This window comes from Callorhinchus milii, unplaced genomic scaffold, assembly GCF_018977255.1.
Source record: "Callorhinchus milii isolate IMCB2004 unplaced genomic scaffold, IMCB_Cmil_1.0 Scaffold8, whole genome shotgun sequence".
Classification (NCBI taxonomy): domain Eukaryota; kingdom Metazoa; phylum Chordata; class Chondrichthyes; order Chimaeriformes; family Callorhinchidae; genus Callorhinchus; species Callorhinchus milii.
In genome coordinates this window covers 1,678,464-1,698,037 of record NW_024704749.1, presented here as the reverse complement: position 1 = coordinate 1,698,037, position 19,574 = coordinate 1,678,464, and positions in this window count along the sequence as shown.

The following is a 19,574-nucleotide window of genomic DNA, read 5'->3' as shown; positions in this document are numbered from 1 at the left end:
AGTGGCAGTCTAGATAGTGAGCTCAAAATCCCAATGTGGGCTTAAACCCACAGCCTTCTGACTCACAGTGAGAGGGTCCCCTTACTGAGTGGAAAGTGCTACCTAATGAGCCTGGCTGACACCAAATGATCTCAGGCAAATATTTAACAAATATTTAACTAGTCATGTTTTTTTCCTAAATAATTAAACTGACACAGCAATAACTGCTCTAGTTGTCACTGTCTCACATTGGCGTTGATCTATGCCAAAAATATACATTTATCTCACTACTGCTCTCATAGTATAGCTTTAAATAATGCGCTGTTCATCCTCACCTTCAAACATTTTTTTTATAAAGGACCGAGTTGAGTTTTTATGAGCCTCTCTCATTACTGAGAGCTTTAAGTTTTTAGAATCATGTTTCTTGCTTCACTTTGAACTCTGTCCAATTCTGCACAACTGACTCGATGGGCCAAGTGGCCTTTTTCTGTTCTGTAAATTTCTATGTTTTGTCCCTTCAACGGCCTCAAGTATTAAATATTTGCCTGAGATCATTTGGTGTCAGCCTAAATCCTTTGGAATTTTTCTCCACTCAGAGCGGCCCCTCTCACTGTGAGTCAGAAGGCTGTGGGTTCAAGCCCCACGTCAGGATTTTGAGCTCATTATCCAATCTGACACTCCAATGCATTCCTGGGAGAATGCTGCTCTGTTAGAGGTTCTTTCAGATGAGATGATTTTGAACTCCAGCCCCAGAGGATCGAGTTCAAAATCCTCGTCCTTGCCCTTCAAAGCCCTCCACTGCCTTGCTCATCTCTCCCTATCTCTGTGACCTACTAACCCTATACGGTCCTGTCCACTCCCTACGCTTCGCGGGCTCCAGCCTGCTCCATGTCCACTGTCCGGCTCGTCCCACCATCGGTGGTCAGGTCTTCAGCCTTTCTTGCCCCACCCTTTGGAACTCCATCCCACAGTCCCTTCACCTTGCCTCCTCCCTTACCTCCTTCAAGGCCTTTTCGACCGCGTCTTCGGTCACTTTCCTACACCCACCCTCCCAGCCCTCCACCCCTCCTGATCCCAACCCCCAGCTTGGGTGCACATCCTTGACTGTCCAGCGCTTTGGGATTTAATAATCCTTGCATTTGATATAGCGCTTTTCACGTCTTCTAGACGTCCCAATGCGCTTCACAGAATATACTGTAAAGTGAATTGACTGTATATTTGTGGGCGAACGCGGCAGCCAATTGCGCACAGCAATGTCCCACATACAGTCATGGATTGAAAATGACCAATTTATTATTGTTTTTTTTTTTTGGAGGGATTATTATTTCCTCCTGACATGAAAGGCACGATACAAACGTAATTTGCAGTATGAGCACCCCTGAATAATTAAGTTTGTTTCTCAAATAACAGTAAAAATTTAAATATTGATGTACATTCTGAATACAGTGTAATTTGAAGACTCTCAAGATTGGCGATGGGTTTCTGCGTGTGTCAAAAACCTCACAGGAAAATGGAGCATTGAAGTAAGACCCCAAAACTGTTGTTACACCTCAGATTCATCAGCTGTTTGCCCATTAGACTGAGATAGCTCACAAAGAAGCTACTGGAGATTTTTCTAAATGCTTCCATTTTTATTTAGAAATCTTTCACTTGTTTTTTTCAGGGCAATAGCTACATTACTGTGGCAAAAAATGTAGTTTACCATCGTTACATGAAGAATTAAAGCAACTGGAAATCCAAAGTAAAGAAAGTTACGGCTTCATCCCTGGGCTAGGAAACTGTCCAGGAGGAGAAAGAAGTTGGGGAGTTAAGTTGGGAACCTAGAAGCAGTTTGATGGGCCGTTAATACATCGTGGAATGCTGTTAATAGAAAGCAGAGACAGAAAAAAAACATTATTATAGCAATAAAAAGCTGTTCCTGATATCATTGGGATTTCTCAACCCAACTGACGATTTAGGGAAACCAATTGGCGCACAGAAGCAAAAGGCTTGTTGACCTGGCCACAATCTAAGAAAGAGGATACGAAGAAACTGCTTGTGTCTCTCTCGATTCCCTCCTATGTTGTCTGTTTCCCTTCCCTTTCTTCCCGTGCTTGCATCAATGCAGGGTCTCCTGTAGCTATGGAAACACTAAATTACATGCATGCGTTATGTCTGCGCTGGGAGTACAGCTGGTGCCAGTTGTATGTGAGCTCAGCCCCCATTGTTCTTCTTAAAATTCAGCTGCCGCACGTGTGATTAACTGGGACGTGGTTGAAATATTACAAATTAGACATGTTTTTTCATAGGCCTCCTGAAAAAATCATGATGTGAGCAATAAATTTCTTGTCAAATTAGTCATGCAATTTATCGGGACCGAACTGTGAGTGAAATTCTTTATTTTGCAGAATGGCCTCCTTCTGTGCTGTGAATGGGCAGGACAAGTTTGCAGGGCTATGGGAAGAGAGCAGGGGAATGGGATTGAATTGGAAGCTCTTTTCAAAGAGTCGGCATAGACATGATGGGCCGAATGGCCTCCTTCTGTGCTGTATAATTCTATGATTCTATGAAATGTCTACAGTTCCATCTGACTTAACCTTCATACAGAGCGCTCTCCTGAGTTCATTCAGGGTAACTGTAATGTGTGGTGTGGATTGAGCCACAGAATAATAATAATAATGATAAAATAATAATAATAATCGTTGCATTTGATAAAGCACCTTATCACATCTTCAAGTGTGGTGAATTGACTGTATATTTTGTGGGTGAAATGCAGCAGCCAATTACCCACAACAGTGTCCCACAAACAGTCGTGGATTAAGTGACCACATTATTATTTTTATTTATTTATTGATTTACACCAGGAAGGTCCCTGTTTCTATTCCCGGTCTCCAGTAGGTTGGATGATCTCAGTCTATGTGCCAATCCATAACAGTAATAATCCTTTCATTTGGTTCTAACACCTTTCACATCGGGACTGCATCTCAAAGTGCTTCACGGATATACTGTAATGTGTAGTTACTGTTTATTTTGAAGGCTTATACGGCAGATAGTTTTCTCCTAGCCATGTCCCACAAGCAGCCATTAAGTGAGAGATCAAGAAAACTATGTTGGCCAGAACATCGGGAGAAACTCCCATCTCTGCTCGAATAGTGTCCCAAACTTATTAACAGCCACCTGAACAGGTAGATGGGGCTTAAGTACATATATTTTACATGCCTGCATTGTGTATTCCTGTAGCTCAGTGGTTAGAGGACTCGCCTCACAAGAGAGAAGACCTTGGTTCGATTCCCAGTCAGAGTGAAACGTTGGGCAAGTTTCCTTACTCCACATACACGCCTCTGTTTCCCCAGCAGTGAGCAGGAACCCAGGTGTTAGTCAATTGGCAGATCGCTTTTCCAGGGATAATAATTCCTTAAAAAATTTTTTTTAAATAATAAATATTTGGTCACTTCAATCCACAACTGTCTGTGGGACACTGCTGTGTGCAGTTGGCTACTGCATTTCACCCACAAAATGTACAGTCTATTCACTTTACCGTATATGTGAAGCACTTTGAGATGTCTCAAAGACGTGATAAGGTGCTGTATCAAAAGCAAAGATTATCATTATTATTATTTCCTAAACGGGCACCAGACGGGACCTCAGTTTAACGTCTCAACTAAGGACAGCACTTCTGACACTGCAGAGCTGCCCCAGCATTGCATTGATAGTCAGCTCGGACTATCAGCTTAAAGTCCCAACGTTGGACTTGAACCACAGCTTTCTGATTCAGTAACAAGAGTAGAACCATCGACTCCAATAGTATCCCAAGTCTTTTCCCTTCTATCAAAACTACACTGCCTGCATCCTCACCCACACCCAGCCCCGTACCTATCATCCCAGTCCTCGACGGTCTCCCATCTCTCTGTCTCTCAGTGGATCAATTTGAAGATCCTCACATAAATCCACCCACTCCCTGACGCCTCCTTACCTCTCCAACTTATACCCTATTGTCCCAGTCCCCCTCTCTGTTCAGCTGACTCAGGCTCACTGGGTGTCCTTTGCCCACTCCGTGCCACCATCAATGGCCAAGCCTTCAGTTCCTATGTCCCTAACCCCCCCTCTCTATCTTTAAGTCCCACTTTGAATCCTACCTCTTTGTGAGCATCTTTTACCACCCTCCCCACCACCCCCTTCCTTGAGCGTCCAATCCTGGCACTGCACCCGTTACCCTATGTGACAGGTGCTGTATAAATGTAAGGTATTGTTGTTGTAAGTTAACACCACTTGAACTGTTTTTATCGTTAGTCTGTTTGTCACATCTCCTGTTTGATGGGTGTGATGGTGCCTGTAGGTTGTACCAGAAAAGAACTTTAGGCTGACCTCGAAGTAATAAGAATAATAATCCTTGCATTTGATAGGCGCCTTATCACGTCTTCGAGATGTCTCAAAGTGCTTCACAGGATACACTGTAAAGTGTAGCGACTGTGTGTTTTGTGGGCGAAAAGTAAAACCCAATGGCGACAAATAGTGCTACATTACTGTATCTCATACATTTCAATTAGCAGCCGGATTGCTGGTAAATCCTTCTGATTTTGCTGACACAACGGCCTCCAACCACCTCCCCTGGGTTCACCATCCCAGACACTGTAATCACCACTCTCTCTGGTGCACAATGATTGAATCTGCTCTCTGTTCCTCTCCTCTTCCCCCCTCACTTGAACCCGCGCCAGGATTGACAGGCGAGGAGAACAAGGAAATGATTCCGCAGTTGATGAAACACCTTTGACCACAACAACAGCATAAAGGTTACTGTGCACCGCGGAGCACTGGGTTAGTCAGACGCTGACGTGTTGTTAAATATTCCAAATGTTAAATAATTCAACAATAAAGGCACATGGGCTGCTTTCTGTTTTGAACGGAGCCACGCATTGCAAATTACTTGAACGCCTCGAGGTATTTTGCAGGTTGGAGAAATCGGCGGATTATGACCTGAGCCAGATATGCAAAAAGACAAAAGAAAAGCAACGCTTTGGTCCTCCTTATTGCGGTCTTTGTGCGTTGCTGGAATTGGCACCAGTTTTCGAACTGAACTGCAGAGCTGTGCAAAGGGCTCTCCAGCGGGAATTATTGCTGGCAACAGCTCTTGATCCAGTGCTTTGTGCTATCTCTCTGTTAATCTTTAATGCTGCTGAGATGTGATGCGATGTGCGTGTCTGTGACTGTGCGCTCCAGTCAGTTTGAACCGCACCCTCAGCTCCTGCTCTGCTTTGAGCTCTCGGAAGCTCTGCTGAATACCGAATGCTGATATTAAACGGCTGAGATGGTTGCCACGGGAACTCGCTGCTCGATATCTGTGTATGTGTGATGTTCAGTGCCGGTGTGAGGGGGGGTGAGGGGGGAGGGAGAGTTGTGGGGGTTGGGGGGGGGGGAAGTGATCCAGACAGAGACTCTCATGTACACAGATGACAACACTTTCCAGTGACGTCTTTGGTATCAAATTGCTCACTGGGGCAGATACAACCGAAAGAGAAAGTTAAAGGGGAGTCCATTCTGTTGGAAGCACTTGTTTATTACATGATTGTAATTGCAATCATGTTTATTTGGACAGAGGCGATGCATTACACAGTCACTACACTTTACAGTGTGCCCTTATGAAGCACTAAGAGGGGCCTTCCTGACATGAAAGGCGCTGCAAGGACCAAATGCAAGGATTATTATTATTATTATTATTATTATTATTGACAGCACACCGGTGACGTGTAGAAAATCGTATCCACACAAACAATACTGCAGTCAGTCCAACTGTGATATTATAACCTATCTCTTTGACGGCTCCTGTGCTCACCCTCCCGTTCGGCGTTGATCACCCCAACAGGAACGAACTTCGAGGCGATGTGGATTGAAGCCTCGTCTGTACTGACTGCAAATGGACAGCCCCTGCCCTGAGGTTAGGGTAGGAAATTCAGCCAAGATTCCTGCTCCTGGTCACTTTCTGGGGACCGTAGCTGGACCATAGCTGGACCGTGGCTGGACCATGGCTGGACCATGGCTGGACCATGGCTGGACCATGGCTGGACCATGGCTGGAAGCCTCAGGTCTGTATGTAGATCAACTCAGGATCAGGCTCTGCTCTGATGCGTTTCCCCATCACCACCCAGCAAGCCAAAGCCCTCACAGGTAGGGTGGTCCTAGCTGGACAAGCAGCGGGAAAGCTCACTGGACAACAACATCAATGGCCAAGCTATGTGGGTTCAGCTGATTAGACTCCAGCAGTTACCCCAATGCACAGTCTAAGGCATGTATCAAACCAAGGATTCAAAATAATATTAGTCCTTACATTCTGATATTATTTCTTTCACGTCAGGAGCACGTTTTGAAGTGCTTGACAGGATATACTGTAAAGTGTAGTGACTGTGCACTGGGAGATTGTTGTCCAGGACATCAGGAGAAATTCCCTTCTCTTTTCAAATATGGTGCCATGGGATTTTTAACATCCACCTGAACAGGTGGACAAGACCTTGGTTTAAAGTCTCAACCAAAGGGACAGCACCTAAAGCCATAGACATTTACAGCACTGAAGAAGGCGATTCAGCCCATCGTGTCTGTGCCAATTCCTTTAAGAGCAATCCTCCAACAATGCAACATATCCCCAACACTGCACTGGAGCATCAGCCTAGACTGTGTGAAGATTATTATATTAATAAAAAATAATCCTTACATTTGATATAGCACCTTATCCAGGCAGAGGGCGATACTTTGGGCAAGTTTCCTTACTCCACACAGAGCCTAATAATAATCCCTCCAAAACCAAAAACAATAATAAATTGGTCATTTTCAATCTACGACTGTTTGTGGGACATTGCTGTGCGCAATTGGCTGCCGCGTTCGCCCACAAATATACAGTCAATTCACTTTACAGTGTGTTCTGTGAAGCGCTTTGGGACGTCCTCCCGACGTGAAAAGCGCTATATCAAATGCAAGGATTATTATTATTATTATTATCACATCTTTGACACGTCTCAAAGCTCTTCACAGAATATACTGTAAAGTGAATTGACTGTATATTTGTGGGCGAAACACGGCCGCCACTTGTGCACAGCAGCGTCCCACAAACAGTCGTGGACTGAAGTGACCAAATTATTATTGTTATTTTTTGTTTTGATTATTACCCCCTGGAAAAGTGATCCACCAACCGGGTTCCTACTTACTGCTGGGTAAACAGAGGCGTGTGCAGTAAGGAAACTTGCCCAATGTTTCGCTTTGCCCGGGAATAAAGAAGGCTTAGCTGCTGAGCCCCCACCGTTAAATAGCGCCTGACCCTCGCTACCTAGACTGGCACAATGGTGACTTGGTGAGGGGGGCAGAGGATAGACGGCACCCATTGAGAATACAGGGAGTCCTGTAGCTCAGTGGTTAGAGCACTCGCTTTGCAAGCGAGAGATCTGAGTTCAATTCCAGGCAGAGGGCGAAACCTTGGGCAAGTTTCCTTACTCCACACAGAGCCTAATAATAATCCCTCCAAAACCAAAAACAATAATAAATTGGTCATTTTCAATCTACGACTGTTTGTGGGACATTGCTGTGCGCAATTGGCTGCCGCGTTCGCCCACAAATATACAGTCAATTCACTTTACAGTGTGTTCTGTGAAGCGCTTTGGGATGTCCTCCCGACGTGAAAAGCGCTATATCAAATGCAAGGATCATTATTATATAATACCCCCAGCCAGCGGGAGACAACGCCCTCAGGAGAAGAAACACAATTGGAAGAGAACAAAAATCTGAACAAAGAGATCTGCTCCAGTTTGCTCCTGCAGCACAGATTGGCTCTATCCCAACCCGGAGCAGAGCATTACAGCCCAACAACAAAGCCCACTCATCCCTATCACACCACCCTCACAGGAAGCCAACATCAGCTGTTAGCTCCAGGCAAACGCATTCCTAATCCCCGCACAAGATTCCAATAGACTCCCTATCATTCCCATTGTATGCGATCATTGATCCAAACGTAATGTAATGACTCGTGCACTCCTGCAGCTTTCAGCACTCGCTTCGCAAGCGAGAGGACCTGGGTTCGATTCCCGGACAGGGTGAAACATTTGGGCAAGTTTCCTAATTCCACACGCCTCTGTTTACCAGCAGTCAGTAGGAACCCAGTTGTTAGTCAATTGGTGGAATGCTTTTCCAGGGTAATAATCCCTTCAAAAAANTAATAATAATTTGGTCACTCAATCCACGACTGTTTGTGGGGACGCTGCTGTGCGCAATCGGCTGCCGCACTTCGCCCACAAAAATACAGTCAATTCACTTTACAGAATATTCCGTGAAGCGCTTTGAGACGTCTCGAAGTCGTGATAAGGTGCTGTATCAAATGCAAGAATTAGTATTATTATTATTCTTCATCCACCGTTTCAGGCTGCGAGTCCCACGTTCTCGCTACCCTCTGTAGTTCCTCCTAAATTGTCCTTTATGTCCCTCACACGCAATCTTACACTTGGAAACGAGTGCAGTCATTTTAAACTCTAAACACCACGACATTTTGAAATGCAATGAAAGGAATACTTCTAAAAACTGCATTGTACATAGTCTCAAATTTACCAAATGTACTGAACAAAGCAGAACACACGCACTCACAGCCACAGAGAACATTGGAGCGTAGTGACTGTGAGTATTGAAGCAGAGCTACTGAGCGACACACACACACACACACACACCCAGGATTACTGCTGCAGAATCTTCTGGAGCTATAGAGAGGACCGGGTGAACGTGTTGCTAAGGAAGGGAAGAGAACCTTCTTTCTACGGTTGCCAAGGCGATGTAGGAGCTGGAGGACAGCGCGGCGGAGCGGGGAGGGGGTGCGCTGAGGGGGTCCTGGGGTGAGGGTTGGAGTGGGTGGGGTGGGGTGGGGGCTGGCCTGGCTCGGAGAGAGAGAGCAGTAAATTCCACACAGTCACTTCAGCTACAGGCCAGCCCTATGATTGCTTACTGCCCCCCCCCCCCCCCTCCCCGCACCCCCGGTGAGAGCGTCAGGTGGTGACATTAAAGAGGAGAAAGAGACAAAAACAGTATGTTTTTTGTTACGTTAAAGCACATGTAAGGTTCACACGTAATAGCTTTTAATGGGAATAGCATTACAGCCAAGACATTATAAAGCCATTAACCAGTCAGTGCGACCAGGCAAAGCAGTGAAATAAAATACATCAGCGAGCGAGGGGATCAGCGAGACGCCAGACAGACCCTGTGTATCCTCAGTATCTCCCCATCGCCCACTCTGCACTGTGTCTGAAACCGGACTCAGTCTGGAAGTGAGGTTGGCCACAGAGCAATGTGATGGGGGAGAAGGGACACACAGGGAAGACACGCAGACAGACACACGGACAGACAGACACACAGACAGACACACAGACAGACACACGGACAGACAGACACACGGACAGACAGACACACGGACACACGGACAGACACACGGACAGACACACGGACAGACAGACACACAGACAGACACACGGACAGACAGACAGACAGACAGACACACAGACAGACACACGGACAGACACACGGACAGACAGACACACGGACAGACACACGGACAGACAGACACACAGACAGACACACGGACAGACACACGGACAGAGACACGCAGACAGACACACGGACAGACAGACACACAGACACACAGACAGACACACGGACAGACAGACACACGGACAGACACACAGACAGACACACGGACAGACAGACAGACAGACAGACAGACAGACAGACAGACACACAGACAGACACACGGACAGACAGACACACAGACACACAGACACACAGACAGACACACGGACAGACAGACACACGGACAGACAGACCCACAGACAGACATACCCACACACAGACAGACACACAGACAGACAGACCCACACACAGACAGACACACGGACAGACAGACACACGGACAGACAGACCCACACACAGACAGTCACACGGACAGACAGACACACAGACAGACAATGAGATGGAGACAGATTAGTGCAGAGTGTGTGAGAGGGAGGGAGTAGTTGTAGAGAGACAAAGGGAGCAGTTGAGTTGCTGCAGTGCAGACACGTGTACGTGCTGTCCGTCTGGGCAATGTGAACTGAATACTAACAGCAGGCGGGGGCTGGGCTGGGGCTGGGGGCTGGGGCTGGGGGCTGGGCTGGGGGTGGGGGCTGGGGCTGGGGTGGGGGCTGGGGCTGGGCTGGGGCGGGGGGCTGGGGGTGGGGGTGGGGGCTGGGGGCTGGGGTGGGGGCTGGGGGCTGGGGGCTGGGGCTGGGGGATGGGCTGTGGGCTGGGGCGGGGGCTGGGGGCTGGGGCGGGGGCTGGGCTGGGGGCTGGGGGCTGGGGGCTGGGCTGGGGCTGGGGCTGGACTGGGGGATGGGGGCTGAGCTGGGGAATGGGCGGGGATGGGGCTGGGGATGGGGGATGGGGGCTGGGGGTGGGGGCTGGGGCTGGCTGGGGTTGGGGGCTGGGCTGGGGGTGGGGGCTGGGGCTGGTCTGGGGGCTGGGGCTGAGCTGGGGGTGGGGGATGGGGGCTGAGCTGGGGGTGGGGGCTGGGGGTGGGCGATGGGGGCTGGGGGTGGGGGCTGTGGCTGGGCTGGGGGTGGGGGCTGGGGCTGGGGGTGGGCGATGGGGGCTGGGCTGGGGCTGAGCTGGGGTTGGGGGCTGGGCTGGGGGTGGGCGATGGGGGCTGGGGATGGGGGCTGGGGATGGGGGCTGGGCTGGGGGTGGGGGCTGGGCTGGGGGTGGGGGCTGGGGGCTGGCTGGGGGTGGGGGCTGGGCTGGGGGTGGGGGCTGGGGCTGAGCTGGGGATGGGGGCTGGGGGCTGGGGCTGAGCTGGGGGTGGGGGATGGGGGCTGAGCTGGGGGTGGGGGCTGGGGCTGAGCTGGGGGTGGGGGATGGGGGCTGAGCTGGGGGGGGGCTGGGGGTGGGGGCTGGGGTGAGCTGGGGGTGGGGGCTGGGCTGGGGGTGGGGGCTGGGCTGGGGCTGGGGCTGGGCTGGGGGTGGGGGCTGGGGGCTGGGCTGGGGGTGGGGGCTGGGGGCTGGGCTGGGGGTGGGGGCTGGGGCTGAGCTGGGGGTGGGGGCTGGGGCTGGGCTGGGGGTGGGGGCTGGGGCTGGGCTGGGGGCTGGGCTGGGGGATGGGGGCTGGGGCTGGTCTGGGGTGGGGGATGGGGCTGAGCTGGGGGCTGGGGCTGGGCTGGGGCTGAGCTGGGGGTGGGGGATGGGGGCTGAGCTGGGGTGGGGGCTGGGCTGGGGGTGGGGGCTGGGCTGGGGGCTGGGGGCTGGGGGCTGGGGGCTGGGGGCTGGGGCTGGGCTGGGGGTGGGGGATGGGGGCTGGGCTGGGGTGGGGGCTGGGCTGGGGGATGGGGCTGGGGCTGGGCTGGGGCTGGGGGCTGAGCTGGGGGTGGGGGCTGGGGCTGGGCTGGGGCTGGGGGCTGAGCTGGGGGTGGGGGCTGTGGCTGGGCTGGGGGCTGGGGGCTGAGCTGGGGGTGGGGGCTGTGGCTGGGCTGGGGGCTGGGGCTGAGCTGGGGTGGGGGCTGTGGCTGGGCTGGGGCTGGGGGCTGAGCTGGGGGTGGGGGCTGGGCTGGGGTGGGGGCTGGGCTGGGGGTGGGGGCTGGGGCTGGGCTGGGGCTGAGCTGGGGTGGGGGCTGGGCTGGGGTGGGGGCTGGGGGTGGGGGCTGGGGCTGAGCTGGGGGTGGGGGATGGGGGCTGGGGCTGGGGCTGAGCTGAGGGATGGGGGCTGGGCTGGGGGTGGGGGATGGGGGCTGGGGGCTGGGCTGGGGGATGGGGATGGTCTGTCGCTGTCTCTGAACGCTGCTGACTCACAGCTTCCAAGGAATCCCTCTCGATGGCCGAGAATCGTGGGGCTCAAGGCTCAAACTGATTATATTCCTGAAACAATTGTCTCTGAAACCATTCGTAAAAATCTCCATGTCAGGTTTATAGTTATACGGCCTCGAGCTCCACCACTGTCAAGAGCTACGTACATGCAAGTTGTTGTCGTCGTACATTATTTGCTGGAATCTGTTGCATCTTTTTGACTCCGTGGCTCCGGCAGGAGCTGGATTTAAGGATTTAACGTGATGATTAGAGCCAGAAGTGTCTGGGAACACTCAGCAGGTCAGGCAGCATCTATGGAGAGAGGAGAGTGAGTTAACGTTCCAGGGCGATGACCTTCCGTGTCTCGCGAGCGACTCCTGTTTCTGTTTCAGATTTCAGACAACTTTCAAAAGGGAATTGGATAGGAACGTGAAAAGGAAAGATTTGCAGGGATATGGGGAAAGAGCGGAGGAGTGGGGCGGATTGGGCAGCGCTTCCAAAGAGCCGGCGCAGGCACGATGGGCCGAATGGCCTCCTTCTGTGCCGTAATATTCTATGATTCCATGATTTCCAGCATCTGCAGTATTTCGCCCACTGGATTGAAGATTGTTTGAGCTCCAGCACCCGACTATCCACAGCTCACTCTCTGAGGGTGAAGGGAACAATAACAAAATCAATCTCTCTCTGGGCGTTGGTGAGACGTTGCTGTGTGCAAATCGTCTGTTCGCACTCACCTCTAAAATCTACACTTTACAGTAAATCCCTAACCCTAACCTTTGAGACATCCACCCAACGTGAAAGGCGCTAAATCAAATAAAAGGATTATTTATTTATAGGTATATATGTATATATATAACATCATCGCATCTCCATTAACCTCATATTTACAGCCTCATCCGAAAACGCTTCTGGCCAGGTGACTGCCGCTCTGGTGTTGACCTGTAAGAATTTCCTGGTTTCTCCAGCAATCGTTACATTCTCGAACCTCACCAGCACGAGATGCTGTCTCCCAAACCAGTGATGGGATGTCAGGACAACTGCAGCTTCAACACATCCGGGCAGAGGTGTTGACACAAGTTATTATTCATTCAGTGCTTCACTTGGTGACACTCTTGCCTCTGTGACACTCAGAGGATACAGGTCAAGATCCTGGTCCTCACCTTCAAAGCTCTCCATGGTCTCGCCTTCTCCCTTCCTCTGTGATCACCTAACCCCCTACCAACCTGCCCTTTCCCTCCGCTCAGCGGGCTCTGTCCGACCTGCTTCACGTCCCCCACCTTGCCTGGCCCACCATTAGTGGGTGTGCCTTCAGCCTTTTCACCTCCTCCTTCTGGAACTCCACCCCCATCTTGCCTTCTTCAAAACCCATCTCAAGACCCTCCTCTTCGACCGTGCCTTTGATCACTCTCCTACCCCTACCTTTCCCGGCCTCCACCCGTTTTGTTCCCAACCACCAGCTCGGTTGCGGATCCCTGACTGTCCAGCGCCTTGGGACGTCCTCCTGACATGAAAGGCACCGTGTAAATGTAATGTGTTGTTGTTGCTGCTGTTGTTGTGTCAGAAGGTTATGGGTTTAAGCTCCGCATCAGGACCAGGAACTGGCTTTGTCCAGGTTAACACTCCAGGGCAGTGCTGGGGATGTGCTGTATCGTTGGATGAGATGTTAAACCCAGGCCCTGTCTCTCTATTCAGGTGGACATTAAAGATCCCACGGCACTATTTGAAGGGAGAAGGGAGTTTCTCTCTCCCGGTGTCTCCTAGCCAACAATCCCCCAAATAAACTTGTTCACTTCATGGCTGCTTGCGAGCTCATGGCTGTGTCCAAATTGGCTGCCATGTTCGTCCATGAAAACCAATTCACTGCATTTAACAGGACATCGCGCGAAGCCTCGGGGACGACACCGCGATGTGAAAGGCGCTATTCCAAACACGAGTCTTGTTATTAATAAATAAAGACGAACCGTATGGCAATAACGGCCTCATTCGGGTTTTGGTGCAAAATAAAAAGATGTAGGTTCAGTGGGTGTGACTTGAGAGCGAGCGACGCGGTGCAAGGCAGCCACGGGTTTGACAGCTACTCAGTGCAACAACAACAACAACAACTTGTGTTTGTAGCGCAGCCTTCACAGAGCGCAGTTAGAAGGTGGGGCCGATACCATCAGCCCCAGAGATTCTGCCTCTGCCTGGTGAGCACTGACACCCGCTGGAAAGTGCGTGTGTGTGCAAGGGCGGACAGCGAAACACTGGGCAAGTTTCCCGACTCCGCGCACACGCCGCTGTTTAGCAGCAGTCAGTAGGAACCCGGTTGTTAGTCGATTGGCGGATCGCTTTCCCAGGGGGTAATGATCCCTTCAAAAAAAAGTCGGTCACTCCATCCGCGACTGTTTGTGGGACGCTGCTGTGAGCAATTGGCTGCCGCGTTTCGCCCACAAAATATACAGTCACTACACTTTACAGTGTATCCTGTGAAGCGCTTTGAGACGTCTCGAAGACGCGATAAGGCGCCATATCAAACGTAAGGATTATTATGACAACAACAACCTGCATTTACACAGCGCTCTTCACACCAGATGGCATCTCAGGGCGCTTAACAGTGGTGGAGCCCGATGATGAGCCGGGGGCAGGGGGGAGGTGACCATAGGCACGGTCACAGAGGAGGCTCTTCAAGTGTGACCTGAAAATGGGGAGGGGGGGGCAAGGCGAAGGGATTGAGGGAGGGAGTCCCACAGCTTCGGGGCGCAGTGGCTGAAACCACGGCCACCGATGGTGGGGTGGAGGGTCCGGGGGACAAGGAGGAGGCACTGGGTAGTGGTTGAGACACCAGGGAGGTGACCAACCCTTATTGATCGGTTCTCCAACCAACCACATGTCACTGCTGTGAAGAGAGACTAGAGAGAAGATTGAGAAAAGATATAATGTTATAATCCTATACAATATATCATGAAATCTTATATATTAAAAACATCAAAATTACATATTTTGGGAAAATAGTTTTATTGTCGGTAAAATGAGGTTAAAGGATATGAAAAGTTTTCTTTTCTCAAAACCCTCCCCTTCCAACGTGCCTTTGGCCATTGTCCAATTTACTCCTACCCCTCCAGCCCTCCACCCTCCCTCACCCCAACCCCCCCACCACCCTAACCCCACTCGGGTTCAAATCCCCGACTGCCCAGCGCCTTCGGACATGTAGCTGACGCGAAAAGCACTGTACAAATTTAATTTTGTATTGCATTGTGTTTGAAATTAGGAATAATAAACATCTAAGTGTTGCGACAAGTTGATAGCTGGTAACAGGGTCACCAAAAACTCGTGATACCATTGCAATGTCTAATACATCTTTAAAGAAATGGTAGTTATCACAACTTTTCGGTCACCCTGCAGTTTGAGGGTGGCCTGTGCAGAATGCTTACAGCACCACCAAATGGCCACAGTGAGGAACTCTGAGCACTTAGAAAATAATAATAATAATAATAATAATAATCCTTGCAATTGCAATTGATATTATCACGTCTTCGAGACGTTTCAAAGCGCTTCACAGGATATACGGTAAAGTGAATTGACTATATATTTATAAGAGAGAGAAACGCAGCAGCCAGTTGTGCACAGCAGTGTCCCCACAAACAGTCGTGGATTGAAGTGACCAAATTATTATTGTTTTTTTTCTTGAGGGATTATGATCAGGCTTGTGTGTGGAGTAAGGAAACTTGCCCAAGGTTTTGCCCAGACGGGAATCAAATCCAGGTCCTCTCGCCTGCAATCACTGAGCTAAAGCTTCGTGGAGTCCTGTAGCTCAGTGGTTAGAGCACTCGCTTTGCAAGTGAGAGACCTGAGTTCAATTCCAGGCAGAGGGCGAAACCTTGGGCAAGTTTCCTTACCCCACACAGAGCCTAATAATAATCCCTCCAAAACCAAAAACAATAATAAAATTGGTCATTTTCAATCTACGACTGTTTGTGGGACATTGCTGTGCGCAATTGGCTGCCGCGTTCGCCCACAAATATACAGTCAATTCACTTTACAGTGTGTTCTGTAAAGCGCTTTGGGACGTCCTCCCGACGTGAAAAGCGCTATATCAAATGCAAGGATTATTATTATTATTATTATTATCAAAGGACTCCTGAAATGCTTGAAGCGCAGGTAAACATCATCATGTTTCATTGGCCAGAGAAATACTGAAGTGTTCACATTACAGGACATATCACAGGTACAGTGCACGACGTTGGATAATGGGCTTCTGGTTAAGGACTAATTATTTAAAAGGAACACTCGTTCCAACAGGACCCGTCTATTGCCAATTCTGATCCAGTATCTTCTGTGAAACTGATATCTGATAGCTTGGAAGCTTTGACACAGAATATTTTCACCGGTGACGCTGTCCTGTGTATCGTGAGCTGCTCACAAAGAACCTACAGGAATTGCAATACATATGCAGTCCTGGTACCAAAGGCGCACGATTCCCTTGAAGACATCATATCTATTGAACAGTCGTGGCCAACCTTTTTCGTCGGCCAACAAAATATATTTTCTTGATTGAATATTTCTCGATTGACGATGCCGTTCAAGAAATATTCAATCAAGAAAAACTGGAAACAAAACATCTATTTAAAACAGACTCATCTAGACTAGTACAAATGTGTGCGAAGAAGAGCAATTTAACTGGTCCCAGTGAAGAACAGCATCAATAATCTCAGAGCTGGAGATGATATTTGTGGATATTGTGGAGTCCTGTAGCTCAGTGGTTAGAGCACTCGCTTTGCAAGTGAGAGACCTGAGTTCAATTCCAGGCAGAGGGCGAAACCTTGGGCAAGTTTCCTTACTCCACACAGAGCCTAATAATAATCCCTCCAAAACCAAAAACAATAATAAATTGGTCATTTTCAATCCACGACTGTTTGTGGGACATTGCTGTGCGCAATTGGCTGCCGCGTTCGCCCACAAATATACAGTCAATTCACTTTACAGTGTGTTCTGTGAAGCGCTTTGGGACTTCCTCCCACGTGAAAAGCGCTATATCAAATGCAAGGATTATTATTATTATTATTATTTGCACCAACGGAGAACACACTGTAACAGCAATAAACACCCCGTTATTAAGCTGCTCTTGGATTTCCCCCACAATATCAACCGCACCACAGCTGACAGATCAAGTCAGTGGAAGAGATGAAGAGAAAGAATGGTCTTGAGTCAAATGGGTGGAGTTTCAATCATAATAATAATAATCCATGCATTTGATATAGCGTCTTGTCACATCTTCGAGACATCTCAAAGCGCTTCACAGAATATACTGTAAAGTGAATTGACTGTATATTTTGTGGGCGAAACGTGGCAGCCAACTGCACACAGCAGTGTCTCACAAACAGTTGTGGGATTGAGTGACGAAATTATTATTGTTTTTTTTTCACGAGGGATTATTATTCTCGGAAAAGTGATCCGCTAATCGACTAACAATCAGGTTCCTACTTACTGCCGGGTAAACAGAGGCGTGTGGAGTAAGGAAACTTCTAAGATTCATTAAGATGCGTTCGGTACACCAACCTGGAGTTCAAAAAGATCTTGAGGCTTTGAGAAGAATGGACTAGAGTAGCAACAGTCACACGGGTGTGAGACCTCACTTGTGTTAGTGGCAGAAGGTAAAGCATCTAAAGGGAAGTTCCGTGATTTTAAAAAAACAGTGAAAACATGGATGGAGCCCCTTTAATAAGTCAACTGCTGGCTTTAACTTGCCAATCATTACAGTAAAGATTCCTGTATGGTTTAGTAGAGATTCCTTTAGGCTGCAGTGTGAAAATAAGATAACATCAGCCATTAACCGAGCAGTGAACCATTAGTGAACAGTCAACAAATGACTCCGTTCACTCAACATTGAGCGCATGTGTGTATCCCTGTATTCAGGAGTCACTTGTCTTATTCATTAAAGATAAGAGGTAAATATACAAACTGCTGTTGTTAATGTTATTTCTCGCCCTCTCGCTATCTCTTACCTCAGCGAGAGACTGTGTTCAGTTCTGGGCCCCACATTAGGAAGGATGTCAAGGCATTGGAGAGGGTGCAGAGGAGATTGACCAGAATGGTACCAGGAATGAGGGACTTCAGTTATCAGGAGAAGCAGAGAAGTGAGGATTATTCTCCTTGGAGCAGAGAAGGTTAAGCGGAGACTTAATAGAAGTTTTTAAAATGATGATGGGATTCGATAGGGTGAACAGGAGAAACTATTCCCACTGGCGGTGGGTCGGTAACCCCAGGACACCGATTGAAAATAGTTATTAAAGAAACAGGGGGGAGGGGAGGAGAAATGTTTCCACACAGCGAGTCGTTGGGATCTGGAATGCATTGCCTGAAAGGCTGGAGGAAACGATTTGATAACAAGTTTTAAGAGAGAAGTAGATAATTATTTGGGGAGGACAAGTTTGCAGGGCTATGGGGAGAGAGCGGGGGAGTGGGATTGATCAGGGCTATGGGGAGAGAGCGGGGGAGTGGGGTTGATCAGGGCTATGGGGAGAGAGCGGGGGAGTGGGGTTGATCAGGGCTATGGGGAGAGAGCGGGGAGTGGGGTTGATCAGGGCTATGGGGAGAGAGTGGGGAGTGGGGTTGATCAGGGCTATGGGGAGAGAGTGGGGGAGTGGGGTTGATCAGGGCTATGGGGAGAGAGCGGGGGAGTGGGGTTGATCAGGGCTATGGGGAGGGAGCGGAGCAGTGGAGTTGATCAGGGCAATGGGGAGAGAGCGGGGGAGTGGGGTTGATCAGGGCTATGGGGAGAGTGTGGGGGAGTGGGGTTGATCGGGGCTATGGGGAGAGCGGGGGAGTGGGGTTGATCAGGGCTATGGGGAGAGTGTGGGGGAGTGGGGTTGATCGGGGCTATGGGGAGAGTGGGGGAGTGGGGTTGATTTGGAAGCTCTTTTCAAAGAGCCGACATAGACACGATGGGCCGAATGGCCTCCTTCAGTGCTGTGTAATTCTATGATTCTATGATTCTCTTTTTTGGGCAACACGGTCAAGCAAAATGCAGTTGTTGGGGAGCGATGTGCAGTAATGAAAGTGCTGCACTTTCCTGCCTAAATACCTATCTTTCAATCATATGGGAGTACATTTCAGCCGTCTTCCTCCCCCTCCCCCATGAGTCAGACTCCCGGCTGCCACTGGGGCTGACGTGAAAACCTGACTTCAAGGAAGCTGTAAAAATTAAATTGTAAACAGAATGTTATTCTTTCAAGAATAACATTTTTACAGCTTCCTTAAAGTCAGGTTTTTATGTCAGTGAGTTTTCCTATGGCAGCCGGGGGCCTAACTCATGGAGGAGGGTGAGGAAGACGGCTGAAATATATTCCCATATGGTTGAATGATAGGTGTTTAGGCAGGTTGTGAAGGTGGGATGGGAGGGAGAGGGAGAGGGGTGATTGAAGGGGGTAAATTCAGAACAAATCTGTAGAAACACTACTTCAGTGAGCGAGTAGTAAACATGTGGAACAGGCTCCCAGGGAGACAGACGATGGAAGCAGAAATTGTTTGTTTCAAGAACAAATGAGATCAATTTCTTCTAGAAAATAATATCTGGGGAAACAGTATATAGTCTGGGACATGACATGTCAAGCGACTGCCAGGATGGTGGAAGGTGAACCAGACAGACCTTGGTCCTCTTTCGCCTGCAAATTCTTATGTTCTTATGTGAAGGGATAAGAGAGCAGAGCAGAGGGCAGAGCAGGCGGGGGGACATGAAGAAGGCCGGTTTCTGCTCAGCAGAAGGAGTGGCTGGAACACTAATCACAGGAGGTCACACAGAGGTAAGGAGGTAA